This window comes from Canis lupus, chromosome 1, assembly GCF_011100685.1.
Source record: "Canis lupus familiaris isolate Mischka breed German Shepherd chromosome 1, alternate assembly UU_Cfam_GSD_1.0, whole genome shotgun sequence".
Lineage (NCBI taxonomy): Eukaryota > Metazoa > Chordata > Mammalia > Carnivora > Canidae > Canis > Canis lupus.
In genome coordinates, this window is record NC_049222.1 from 34,550,976 (window position 1) to 34,563,370 (window position 12,395).

The following is a 12,395-nucleotide window of genomic DNA, read 5'->3' on the forward strand; positions in this document are numbered from 1 at the left end:
CACTGGCTTCCAGTGGCCTTGTGCTAGTCTACGTATGCAGAGTGAGCATTTGCAGGGTATCATTTTGGAGTCCCCTCACCTTAGGCTATTCTGGAAGCCACCTTCCAGGGGGCCCTATGTAATGAAAGTGTCTAGAATTGCCTCCCTGATTCCTGCCCTCTGCTTCCAGGTGAAGATCACTTGATGCTCCCCACAGCCTCACAACCCCTGTGGTTTCATGAAATCAGTGTGCTCTTGGCTCTCCAGGTGCTGCTGGCCAGAGGACTGCCACCTCGTGGGCCCCAGTTCTTGCCCACCATGTTCCTCTGTTTTATTTTTCCTTCCAAGCAGATGCCTTTTACCCTCCCTCCTCCTTTCTCCCACTTCTATTCCAGCATTTCCGCTTCCTCTCTCTTTTTATTTCACTCCGTTTTTCTTAACATCTCATTCATTTCACCTTTCTGCTCTGCAGAGAGCTACGCGTGATTCTTACCTTCCCCCAGTGGCATTTAAAGTGTTTCTTAGTGCAAAACATCCTATTCATTGCCATAGAAACAGGAAGCTCAGTGTGGAAGAAAAAGAAAAAAAGAAGTCTGGGAGTCTGAGCTTTGCAATTCTGTTATTTTGCCCAAATCCATAAATGGCAACACGCTGGGAGACATGCAAAAGCCTGCTCGCTGCTGGGACAAGAGAAGTCAGGGCCTCCCATTCCTAGGAAACTGGGCACAGTTTTAAGCAGTGGTTTAAACCTGGAGAGAGCCAGCTTATGCAGCAAAGATCTCTGCTTTTCCCTCCTGTGGAAGCTCCCAGCTGAGCCCCAGGAAGTCAGAGGGACCTGCATTCTGTGATTGAGACTGCTTCTCAAAAGCTGCAGCACTCAACACACTTGTTTTGGACCCTGTCAGCCTTCTCTCTGGAGAAGAAACACAGGGACATCCTCACAGCCTTCAGGTCAGGATTCCATGGCAGCATGTGGCGTTGCAGCTTCTTTGCTCCCCTGGAGGGAGTCACCATTTCCTCACCACACCCTGGATGGTGCTTGAGTTTGGGTCATCTGCATGTCAGGCCATCTCCCTGATAGAAAACTAGAGAAACTTCACATTCACATTGTGCCTAAAATAAAGCTGATGGGCCATAGTTTTCCTGGATATGCAGTAAAATGTGTTTGATGTGTACATCTTCCAATCATTGATTTCAAAGATGTATCTTTGACCTACCCTCAATGCTGCTCTTTTGGTCTGGGTCCTCAAGCACCTCCAGCTTATTATCCCTTACTGAGAGATATGGACTGAAGCCTCAAGCTAAGGACCTGAAGTTGGCTGGTTCAGTCTCTACAGGGGCAGGGAGTTTCTCAGAGGCGATCTATATTCCATTTCCAGCAATGCATCCTAACTTCAGGCAGCTGCCTGTATTCTGACTGTATTTGTCTATTTTCTATTTGTCTATTTGGTATCATTAATCACAAGCTGAACTAGAGGCCAAAGCTGTTTATATCTCCCCTGTGATCCAGTTTACACAGGGGCACAAAATCATATTACAAACTCTCCAACCAATTCCAAGCTCGTAACCCCAACCACCTCTTTTGATTAACTTACACACACCAAGCCACTGTTTGCTCTGCTCTAAATCACCCAGAACCAGGTACAAGACCACCCCTAATGCCCAGAGCCTCCTGACACCAATCAAAGTAGCCAATCCTAAGCTTTTTGCCATGCTCTGCCTTGCCCTTTCCAGGGAAGGCACAATGGAGGCTCTGGGTTCTGTTTTCCCCTGGATCCTGCATTTGCCTCCTGAGCAGACCCTGTGCTTTCCCACGTGGTCCTGTTTGACCTGGCACGTCCCGCACTCCTCTTGGAAGCTTTAAGTCATGAAAATCTTTCAATAATGTTAGCCCATCTGTGTCACCACCCAGGCACCTTTATAAATTAAGACCCAGGCAGAAATCAACTTTACCCACACCTATTTTATCAGCTACAAGAACATTCTGGGAAGGAGATGTAACTGGTGCACCATGAACACATCACAACTACAGAAGGACTGACCCAGGGCAGGCTTTGCTGGGGCCAATTCAGCAGCATCTTCATCTATAAATAGAATGACCATATGTCCCATTGTGCCCCATAGAATCCAAGTTTATCCACCAACCTGTGCAATTAATAGTGTCCTTGTTCATTCTCAGAGCAGTCCTGGTTTAGAAAATAAGCCACTTAGTTACCTTAATATAAAGCACCAAAAACTAGTCACCCATTAAATAGGTAAATGTCTTCGTTGTCGAGGACTTATTGCAACTCAAACATTTAGTCTCACATTTCCACTTGAGGAAAGGGTTGAAATGAATGTTATGGACTTTCTAAAAATACAAGTGTTTGTCTTCACATAATATGCAAGAAGTTAAAGAGGAAAAACCAGCTGCATGAAGTATAGACACAAAGCAGAGCAATGAATCATGATTACTCTGAGGTTTCATTCCTGAGAACTGAGAGAGATGATAGTACTGCCTGCCATCACCGAAAAGCTGGACTCAGGGAGGCGTCACTAGGAGCCAGCCAATTGCTTCACCCTCTCCGTGTGTTTTAATGGTCAGTACCTGAGATGAGATACAGGCACTCAGTCATTCTACAGTACATTTTGTTTCCAGTAAGTGCTGGAATTTGTACTAAATTGTGTATGTATGCTGGCGATACAATTAGCATCGGCAGTAGTTCCTATCCTCGAGAAGTTTATTCTATAAAGGGAGAAGGTAACATATAGAAGTATTTCAATTAGCCTGTGAGCACAGGCCATTACAGGTCCATATAAGAGAAGCACTTACCCCAGTCTTGGGGGTTATAAATAATCTTTCAGTTTAAATTTGGAGTGGGTTGTAGGGAGATAGGATAATGAACTGTAAGACTCTGGTAGCAGTTGACTAGGGAATCTAGAGCTGATTGGAAGGTTCCAGAAGCTAAAGGACAGTGTCTGAGAGTATTGGAGCACCGGGTCGAGAGAAAGTCTGATACCAAGCATCCAAATAAACAGGATATAATTCCTAAATGTTATGAATGCCTGGCTCCAAGTCTTGGCATTCCTTGACATGTAGAAATGAGGAATGTTAAGGACTGATTTTCAATCAGTCCCTAAACAACCTATATTCCTTAGGCTCTGGGGCTGGTGCTGATATTTGTCCTTAAGATCGCTAGCCTCAGTTCTGTGGAGGAGAAGAATCAGCTGTGTCACAGGGACAACTTCCTCGCCATTCTCTCAGGGATGTCTGTCGAAGGTTGTTTATAATCAAGCCCCAAAAATCTATGACATGCAGCTGCACTGTCTGTGATGGTGTGTACGTCAATGAGAAAAATTCATGATTTAGGAATGCATCTGAACTATGTTTTGCTTCTCCACACCCTAGTCAGATGTAGGGTTGTTTTGGTCCTCTACAGAGTTATAAATAAAGAGCCAGCTCTAAAGATTTGCTGAAGCAAACCCAAGACTGAAGGAGCAATCCTTCTTAATTGACCTGACTTACACAATGTTTTTGGCATATGGTCTTGCTCTCCCCAGGCAAAGAGAACTCCTATAAAAAGAAATACATAATATTGGCCCTAGCATTATTTTAGAGTCCTGGAATGTTAGACACAGAAGGAACATTAGAGATCTTTTTGCCCTACACTTTTATCTTAAAGCTGAAGGACACCAGACGTTGTAGAACTGCTTAGTGGAGGTCCTCAACCGGGATTCTTTTTTATTTCAGAAGCAAACACAATTAGATTTCACACATTGGGAACCAGAATTTTGTTACATTGCTGAGTTCTAGATAGCAGTCTCTATTGTATGATTAGTATACTTCGACTGTTCTGTACCATAAAGTATTCAGTGCTTCATAGTGAGTTAGGGACAAACAGGCCTAGGCAGGGCTAGGTAGGGGGCTACGGAATCAGGCTCACAGAAATCCCAAAAATTCCAAGGTGTAAGTAAACCAGAGATAAGGAAGCAAGCTGGACCACCCTGCCCTAGGTGTGGGCGGGGAGGGGGTCTCTTTATGACAGTCATCTGTGACCAACAAAGAATAACCAGACCCCAAAGAAGAAGTAAGCCATTAAAGATGTTATCACCAGTCCTACCTCAAACCAAGACAGCACAAGAATCTCAAGGCCACAAGCTTCCCAGTCAGTTCTCAATAAAAGACTCTCACTACAAGCCTTCAGTGGCAGGGACCCCTCTCACTTCTGAGAGCTTTCTCTGTATCTTTGCTTAATAACTTCTATTGCTTTACTCACTCTCTGTTGTCCTCGAGATTCATTCTTCGACTCCATGAGACAAGAGCTAAGCCTTCCTGTATCAGTAGTGTAGGCCCCAGGATCCCCAAGGCCAATCATGGGGCATATTCTTAATGTTCCCTACTTGGGATCAGTCTCTCCCTTCTCTCACCCAGAATCAAATTTTCCTCTTATGCTTTGTTATCAAAGCTCTGCCAGGTAAGGCCTTGTTCAATAAACCCATTCACCTTGAGATATTCATATATGATAATATTCTACTGAAAGTAAGTCTATAAAATATTTACCTATGAAATAATACTTTTTAAAAAAGAGGCTAGCATTTTTTTTTTTAAAGATTTTATTTATGTATTCATGAGAGACACAGAGAGAGAGAGAGGCAGAGACACAGGCAGAGGGAGAAGCAGGCTCCATGCCGGGAGCCCGACATGAGACTCAATCCCAGGTCTCCAGGATCAGGCCCTGGGCTGAAGGTGGTGCTAAACCGCTGAGCCACCCGGGCTGCCCATGAGGCTGGCTAGCATTTTTTATTGTGAAGAGCCATGCGTTGCACCAACCATTTTAAATATATCAGCTCATTTAGTCATGACATCTCTACAAAATATCATATTATACCTATTTTTTGGATGGGAAAGTGCGGTTTGGGTGGTTGCTCTGTGTCATACTAACAATAAGTGGCAGTACTGGGATTGGAACACAGGCTACTTGAATTCTAAGTCTATGTACTTTATCACAGTGCCTGAAATGAAGCAGCCACTCTGCAAATTGTGACTGCTGCAAACAACAACAAAACAAAGATAATTGCACGTCTGCTATAGTATGCTTCCCCAAAGGCACAAATTAGGACCTTTTGGATTCAATCCCCTTTCAATAGCCTTCATGTTGAGAGTTTAACTAAACTACTCTATAATATTTCTGCCTTGGCATCCATTCTGTGTGGCCAAGTGGCCTGAGGGTCTTGAGCTGCCTGACACTAGCCCCTCCTCCAAGCATGTGCCCTAGACAAAATAGCTCTCAGGGCCACAAGTAAATGAAAGTTCCTGGTGTGACTCCCTCAACCACGCTGGTGATAAATAGTCTATCCCACCTCCCACGGCCTCCCCCTTGTGTATCCCTTAGAGGAGAGCCCCATGAATCTTACCAAAACCTGGCTCCTTCTGGCTTGAATAGACCAGACCGGCATTAGCCTGGCAACTCCAAAGCATTCCACCCCCCGACCCTCCTAAAGACATGAAACCCAGGTCCTGCCTCATGCTCTGCCTACACCCTGCCTCACCCATCCCCCTGTGGCTCCTGGAGGCATGCCATGTACCTCCTCCAGGACCTGTGGGTAATCAGCTTCTCTATTTCAATTCCCTTGTGGTGTTCTGCTGAACCTGTGGCTCACCATCCAGCACCCCAGGGCTCTGTTTAACAAATGTTCATTTAACAAAGTCACAGCACCTCAGCCTACACCTTCTCAGCAATTTCCTCTTCTCTCCATTCATTGATTTAACACTAATAATTTCGGCAGATAATTTAGGCGATACTAACAGCCAGTAAAGACCCTCTCTGACACAAGACTGCCTCTACTTTTCCAAGATGAGGAGGTGCCCCCAACCACCTCTTTTGATTAACTTGCCTCCTCCCTGCCCTGTTTGCAGTTGATCATCATTGCCATTACTGATCTGCTTCCTCTCTCAGGATCCTGCTCAAACCCCACTGGCCCCTGGAAAGGGCGTCTGTCCTAGATCACTGGCTGTGGAGGGATGAGCTATGAACTCACTCTACACCACCCAGGCCAGCCCATCACCCCCTCAGTTTCCTCTTTCCTCACTCCCAGCTCTACTCTGCTCATTAACCTCCTCATCTGCAGCATGAGAAGGTGTGCTGGAGAGAAGAACACAGGAAAAATCCTGGAACATGCTCAACATATTACTTTCATGAAGAGAACAGTCACCTCTGGGTCCAGATGCTTTCAGGCTCTAAGAAGGCCAATTGCATCAGCCTCACTGAGACAGACTCAACCACTCTAGCACCATCCCCACATGGCCACACTGCCTGCTGGAGGCCCAGTGGGGGTAGGGGTGGGGTCACTGCCTCTACCCATTCCTGGAGCTTCTGCAGCTGCCTACAGTTCTTTAATCCAATCAGAGCTACACTGTCCTGTTTCCATTACCATCATGATGAGATTGCCAGAAGCAAGATATTCATCCTTTCTGGCAAACCCATCCCTCTCAGGAAAGGCCATCTCTGAAGCTGCCTAGACTTCCTTACTTGTCCAGACGGTCTGGGGACTTTCTTAGGTAAGACCCCATTCCTTGGACCTTTGCCAAATCATTCACACTCTCTCATTCTTTCCAAGATCCTTGGAGGGCAATTGAAGAGAATGTCTTGAGTGTGAAGGAGAACCCCACTTCCCATGTAATAGCCTTTATGACATATAAAGGCTGAGCTCTGTCCACAGAACTCAATCAAGGACCCACAGTCTTGTTTTCTCTAAAAGCCACCTCCAAACTCTCTCTAGTGAAGATAACACTTAGAAGTTCCCTGTGCAATTTTTGCCAGAATTTTAATTCCGTTTGTTCTTTTAAGGTAGGCAGAATTGCCACTACCACCCCCACCCCACACACAGAGATGCTCACATTCTAATTCCTGAAGCCTGCAAATGTGTTACTTGCCTGACAAAGAGGACCTTGCAGGTGTGATTCAGTTAAGGCTCCAGAGGTAAGGAAAGTAGCCTAGATTACCCATGTGTGTCCAGTCTAATCACATGGGTCCTTAAAAGCAGAAAACCTTTCCCAGCTGTGACCAAAGAGCAATGGGGTAATAGAGATGTGACATAACTAGCTTTGACAATGGAGAGAGAAGCTGTAAGCCAAGGAGTGTGGCCTCTACAAGCTGAAAGAGGTAAGAAAACATATTCTCCCCTAGATCCTCCAGAAGCAGCCCAGACCTGTCAGACACCTTGATTTTACCCTAAAGAGACCTGTGTTGGACTTCTGCTCTCCAGAACCATAAGATAATAACACTGTAGTGTTTCAAGCTACTGAGTTTGTGGTAATTTGTTTTAACAGCTACAGAAACCTCATACAGGCTGAAAAAGAGCAACAGGCAATTCGAAGCCCTCGTCTTCTCAAAGTCCCATTCAACTAGATATATTAGCAAATGACTCCTTCCTAACTGACATTTACTTCTCAATAAGCAACTGTTACAACAACTATGAAAAAGACAAAATAAATTTTAAGAAAAAAAAATGTAAAAGATCAACATTATCCAGGCTGCTTGGGAATGTATATATTGCTACCGATGGAAAAAGACAAGGACTGGTACATGTTCATTCCCAAGATTATTTTCAATGCAAACTGTTAAATTTAACAGGAAAGCTCTTTTCTTATTACAAACTACCTGAGCACATTATAGAGTTAGGGATTTTGTTTACTAGATTCTAAAAGACATAAAATGGTACTGAAGAAGTTTTGAGATTGTTTGAAGTCAGGGCATCTTGGATGATCTCAACTCCCTATTGAACCTGAAGAACTTGTTCACAGAACTCCATATCATGGCATTCAGTGATTGTGCCAAGGCTAATCACCAAACTCTTCAAGGAGAGAAATTTGACTCCGTGTATTCCAACATGAAATGAAGCTTCACCAAATTGAGTCAAGAGCATTTAGAGCAAGCGTGAAGGTAATGAATGGATGCTTCCTCTTAACATCAGTGTTTCATGTTATATCCTTTCCCAAATATTAAAAAGGCATTTTTCTTTCCTGCCTTCACTCTTGAATCAGTCTTTTTTTTTTTTAATTCATTCATGAGAGAGAGAGAATGAGAGAGATAGAGAGAGAGAGGCAGAGGGAGAAGCAGGCTCCATGCAGGGAACCCGACACGGGACTCCAGGGACTCCAGGATCACGCCCTGGGCCAAAGGCAAGCGCCAAACAGCCGAGCCACACAGGGATCCCCCTCCCCTTGAATCAGTCTTAAAAAAAAGTTTCATGTTCCCTCTTATTATTTACTTTTATTTATAAAATTGTGAAAAATTGAGTCAAGAAGAATTCCTGCCATTTACTGAATTACTACTATGTGCTAGGAACCTGACGTTCACTGCCTCATTTAATCTCTTAATTAAGGATTATTATTCCTATTCATTGGAATAGGAAGGATGGAGGATGCCTGGGTGGCTCAATGGTTGAGCGTCTGCCTTTGGCTCAAGGTGTGATCCCGGGGTCCTGGGATCAAGTCCCGCATTGAGCTCCCTTCAAGGAGCCTGCTTCTCCCTCTGTCTATGTCTCTGCCTCTTTCTGTGTCTCTCATGAATAAATAAAATCTTAAAAAAAAAAAAAAAGGAATAGGAAGGACAAAACCAAGGCTTAGGAAGTTCAAATAACTTGCCCAAACTCGCCGGGAGAGAGAAGGCAGAAATCAGAGCACCTTCCCTCCTTAGTCAGGGTCCTCTAAGTTTCTTATATTATTCCCTCTGTTTCTTGAATGTGAAACATGTTCAAAAACAACCGTAAGAGTCAAATAAAAGGCTCACCAACAGGTGAGTCCAGTGTTAGATCATGAGTCCATTTCCCCAACCCAAGTTAGGGATTCCCCAGAGCAGCACACAGAGAAGGCCACTGGCTTCCCTCTCTGGGATGGACAAACAGAGAACTAATAAAACTCTTGTTTTTTAGTATGGCTTCTGTCACTCTGCAATTACCTTTCTTTTGTGAAGGGGCCTCTTGAGAGCCCTAGAGAGGTAGAAATACCTACATAGCCTAAAGGTATCTCTCACAATTGAGGGTCACAATTAATTTACCATTTCTATCAGGTAAGAAAACAATGTTGTTTGGTTACTAAGACAACAGCCTTCATTCTTTACTTTGTTGCTTTGGTCTTTTATTGCAGCTCCCCAGAAAATTTTTCTTCAGTATTGTGATGCCTTGTAAATTGAACTACTTGCTCAAATATCCCCTCTCCACCATTCACAATGCACTGTCTACTCCGCATCAAAATAGTCATTGCATAGATGCTTTCTACAGCAATGACTGTTGGAAAATAATTCCTAAACTCATTCTCCGTCCCGAGTGTGGAGGCCGAGAAAAATTAAGGCCATTCCACCTCAAGTTTAGCATTAGCACAAGTACAGCCATCTTAGGCCCCTGGGAATAAGAGCTGAACTTTACAGGAAAAACTGCAGAATGTCCTAGGCAGGGAATCTCATATCAGAAAGACAATAAAGCTCAGAATGCCCTCGGCAGAGAATCCCATATCAGATCCGAAGATACTCCCCCACCCTTTCCCCATATTGGAAAGAAAAAAAATTTTTTTCCTCCATCCCTTCTGAAAATCCCCTAGACCAGCCCATAAAAAAACCCAGCTGTAACCCACTTCGGGGTCCAAGCCCCTGCTCTGCTGTGTGGAGTATACTTGACCAAAGCTCGAGCTTGTAAATAAACCCTCATGTGCTTGCATCGGTGTCAGCTCCTTGGTGGTTTTTGGAATTGCGATCTTGGGCACGACACTGAGTTTTCCTTTAGCTGCCTTACTTCTGCTCCTTCTGCGATTTCAGAGACCGGTTTGCATTTCCTCAATTTGCTGTGGAGTTGCCATGATGTTATATCTTTGTGAATGATATTTCCAATGCCTAGAGCCCATTCCAGGTGGTAGATTCAAGCAAAGAATTAGGAACAATAGCATGATTGCATCAGCTGCTATAGAAATGACCAAGCATAAAGTAAAGGGAATCTGTTTTCATTCACTAAGGAGCCAACTTTGGCTCATTTATATAGCGATAAATACCTATAAACAATTTACCACTTATACAGGTATGTAACTGATATAATTGTTCTTTATCTGTGGCAGTAGATAAGAAATAGGAGAGGTGATGAGAAAAAATGAACTTTTTTTAGGATCATATATACAGGCTCAGAAGAATCACAAAGACCATGGGCAATGTCTCCATAGATGGATTAAAATATGACAATAATGTGAGAAAGGAGGTCACTTCTTGGGAAGTTTATCACAATGCTAGAAATAAAAGAGAAAGCAATCCATTTGGGATTTGGCCTTTGGTTTTCTGATTTAGGGTTCAGGCCTAGAAAAAACTTGCATTCTATTCCTATACTTGATACTCACTCTTGCATGGTTCCTTAGGGATACAAGTAATGAAACAGGCAGGGTATTGTAAGCAAGAAGAAACAAACTTCATTCTAAAATATTGGACAAGATTGGGATGTTCTACACACTTACAGAGAGCAAGGTTTGGGGAAAATGATATTGGCAATCAAAAATAAAACAAAAATCTTGATGCCAACTCAACATCAAAAAATCTAGCTACCTATAATTTGCCTCAATAATGCCCGAATTGAAATGTAAGAACTATAAACAAGACTGATGAAAAAAAAATTATAGAATTTGCAGGTGCTGGTCTAAGTGCAATCAGACCTCAAACACATCCAGATTTAATATCTAAAGTCTTGATGCAAAATATTCCCCAAGGGAAGCTGAGAAAACCTTAGCATATTAAAATAAGTGTAGAACAAATATTGTCTTTATGGTAAAAACAAATGATACCTGCATATACAGAATCTCATCAGAGGGTTATTATTTTCCCCAAATCTCAGTGTTTCTAATGCACATCTCAAGGTAATGATTTTTCTCTTATTTCTGAAGTTTACCAAACATACTGCAAACTATCTTGAATGGACTGTAGCATGGGAAGATTAAGGCAAAATGCTAATATTTTTTCAGGTTCTGACCAAGAAATAAGCAGACATGCTGAGTGATTATTTTTAAAATCACATGGTAGACTTTTACTTCTAGCTAAAATAGTTTGCACTAGACCACTTACTCTGATGAGAATAGAAAACTCAGATAAAATGTAAAAAAAAAAAACACACACAAAAAAAACAGCTATAACAACAGCTGTCTGACAGAAGGCATTGGAAAATGACTGAGGCAACCAGGAATTGAAGGGCCAAGATCCAGCAGAGACAAGAAAAGGGAGCCACAGAGAGCTGAGCTGATAGTCTGCAAACAGCTTTTCCCCTCAGGGCAATTGCCAATTTTTGGCATAGGATTGGAGGCTAAGAATCCACCCAGAGAGCTGTGGCTGATAGAGAAACAGTTTCTGAATATCTCACAAGGGTACAGACAAAAAAGAAAAAGACTGGGAGTGAAGGGGAAGTTGGGAGATTGGTTGGCCAAAGCATCTAAGACTTGAGGTAACAGAATCCTGAAGGGAAGGGAAGCACAGAGAAGTACACTAGATACCACATTTTCAACTAGAGGCATATGCCAAACCCTTAAGCTGCTAAGGACAAGAAGCTAGGCAGGAAATCACAGGAAATCAGAACAGTTTTGGCCTACTCACAGAATTGAAGAGACAAAAATTGGAGTTTACAGCCTGACAAAGAGAAGCCCTAAGTCAACTCTCTAGGCTCTCAGGTGGGACTCTTGGGGGCCACACCACTATGGAGGAGCAAACCAGAAGTAGGTCAATTTCCAGACTTCAACCCAGACTCGTCAGTTTTGTTGCTAATTGAATCAAAGTGATGTGCTTCTTCTTTAACTACATAACCAAAGGATAGGATAAGCCCTATCAAAGGAAGAGAGTGCCTCCACAATCTTTCGTAAGTAATATATAGCATTCAATAAAAAATTATGGTCAGGGATGCCTGGGTGGCTCAGTGGTTGAGCCTGAGCCTTTGGCTCAGGTCGTGATTCCAGGGTCCTGGGATCAAGTCCCGCATCAGGCTCCCTGCAGGGAGCCAGCTTCTCCAGCTCTGCCTATGTCTCTGCCTCTCTCTGTGTGAATCTCGTGAATAAACAAATAAAATCTTAAAAAAAAAAAACAACTATGGTCATATCAAGTAAAAGGACCAAGAGGAAAAAATAGGTAATATAAACAGACCCACAAATATTCCTGTTATTAAAGTTATAATACTTGGATTTGTAAATATATAATTAATGTGACAAAATTAAGAAAATATAAGTCAAACATAGTCAAACATAAGTATATTATTGCTAAAACATAAGGCAAAGATGGAAAATTCTTACAACAACACAGAAAATGTTTAATAAAGAAAAAAGGTAATTCACAAAATCTTCTGGCATACACATATACATTTTAGAATAAACCAGTTCTTTCATTAAATATAAAAGGATTAAATATTCCTGTAAGGGCCAAAGATTG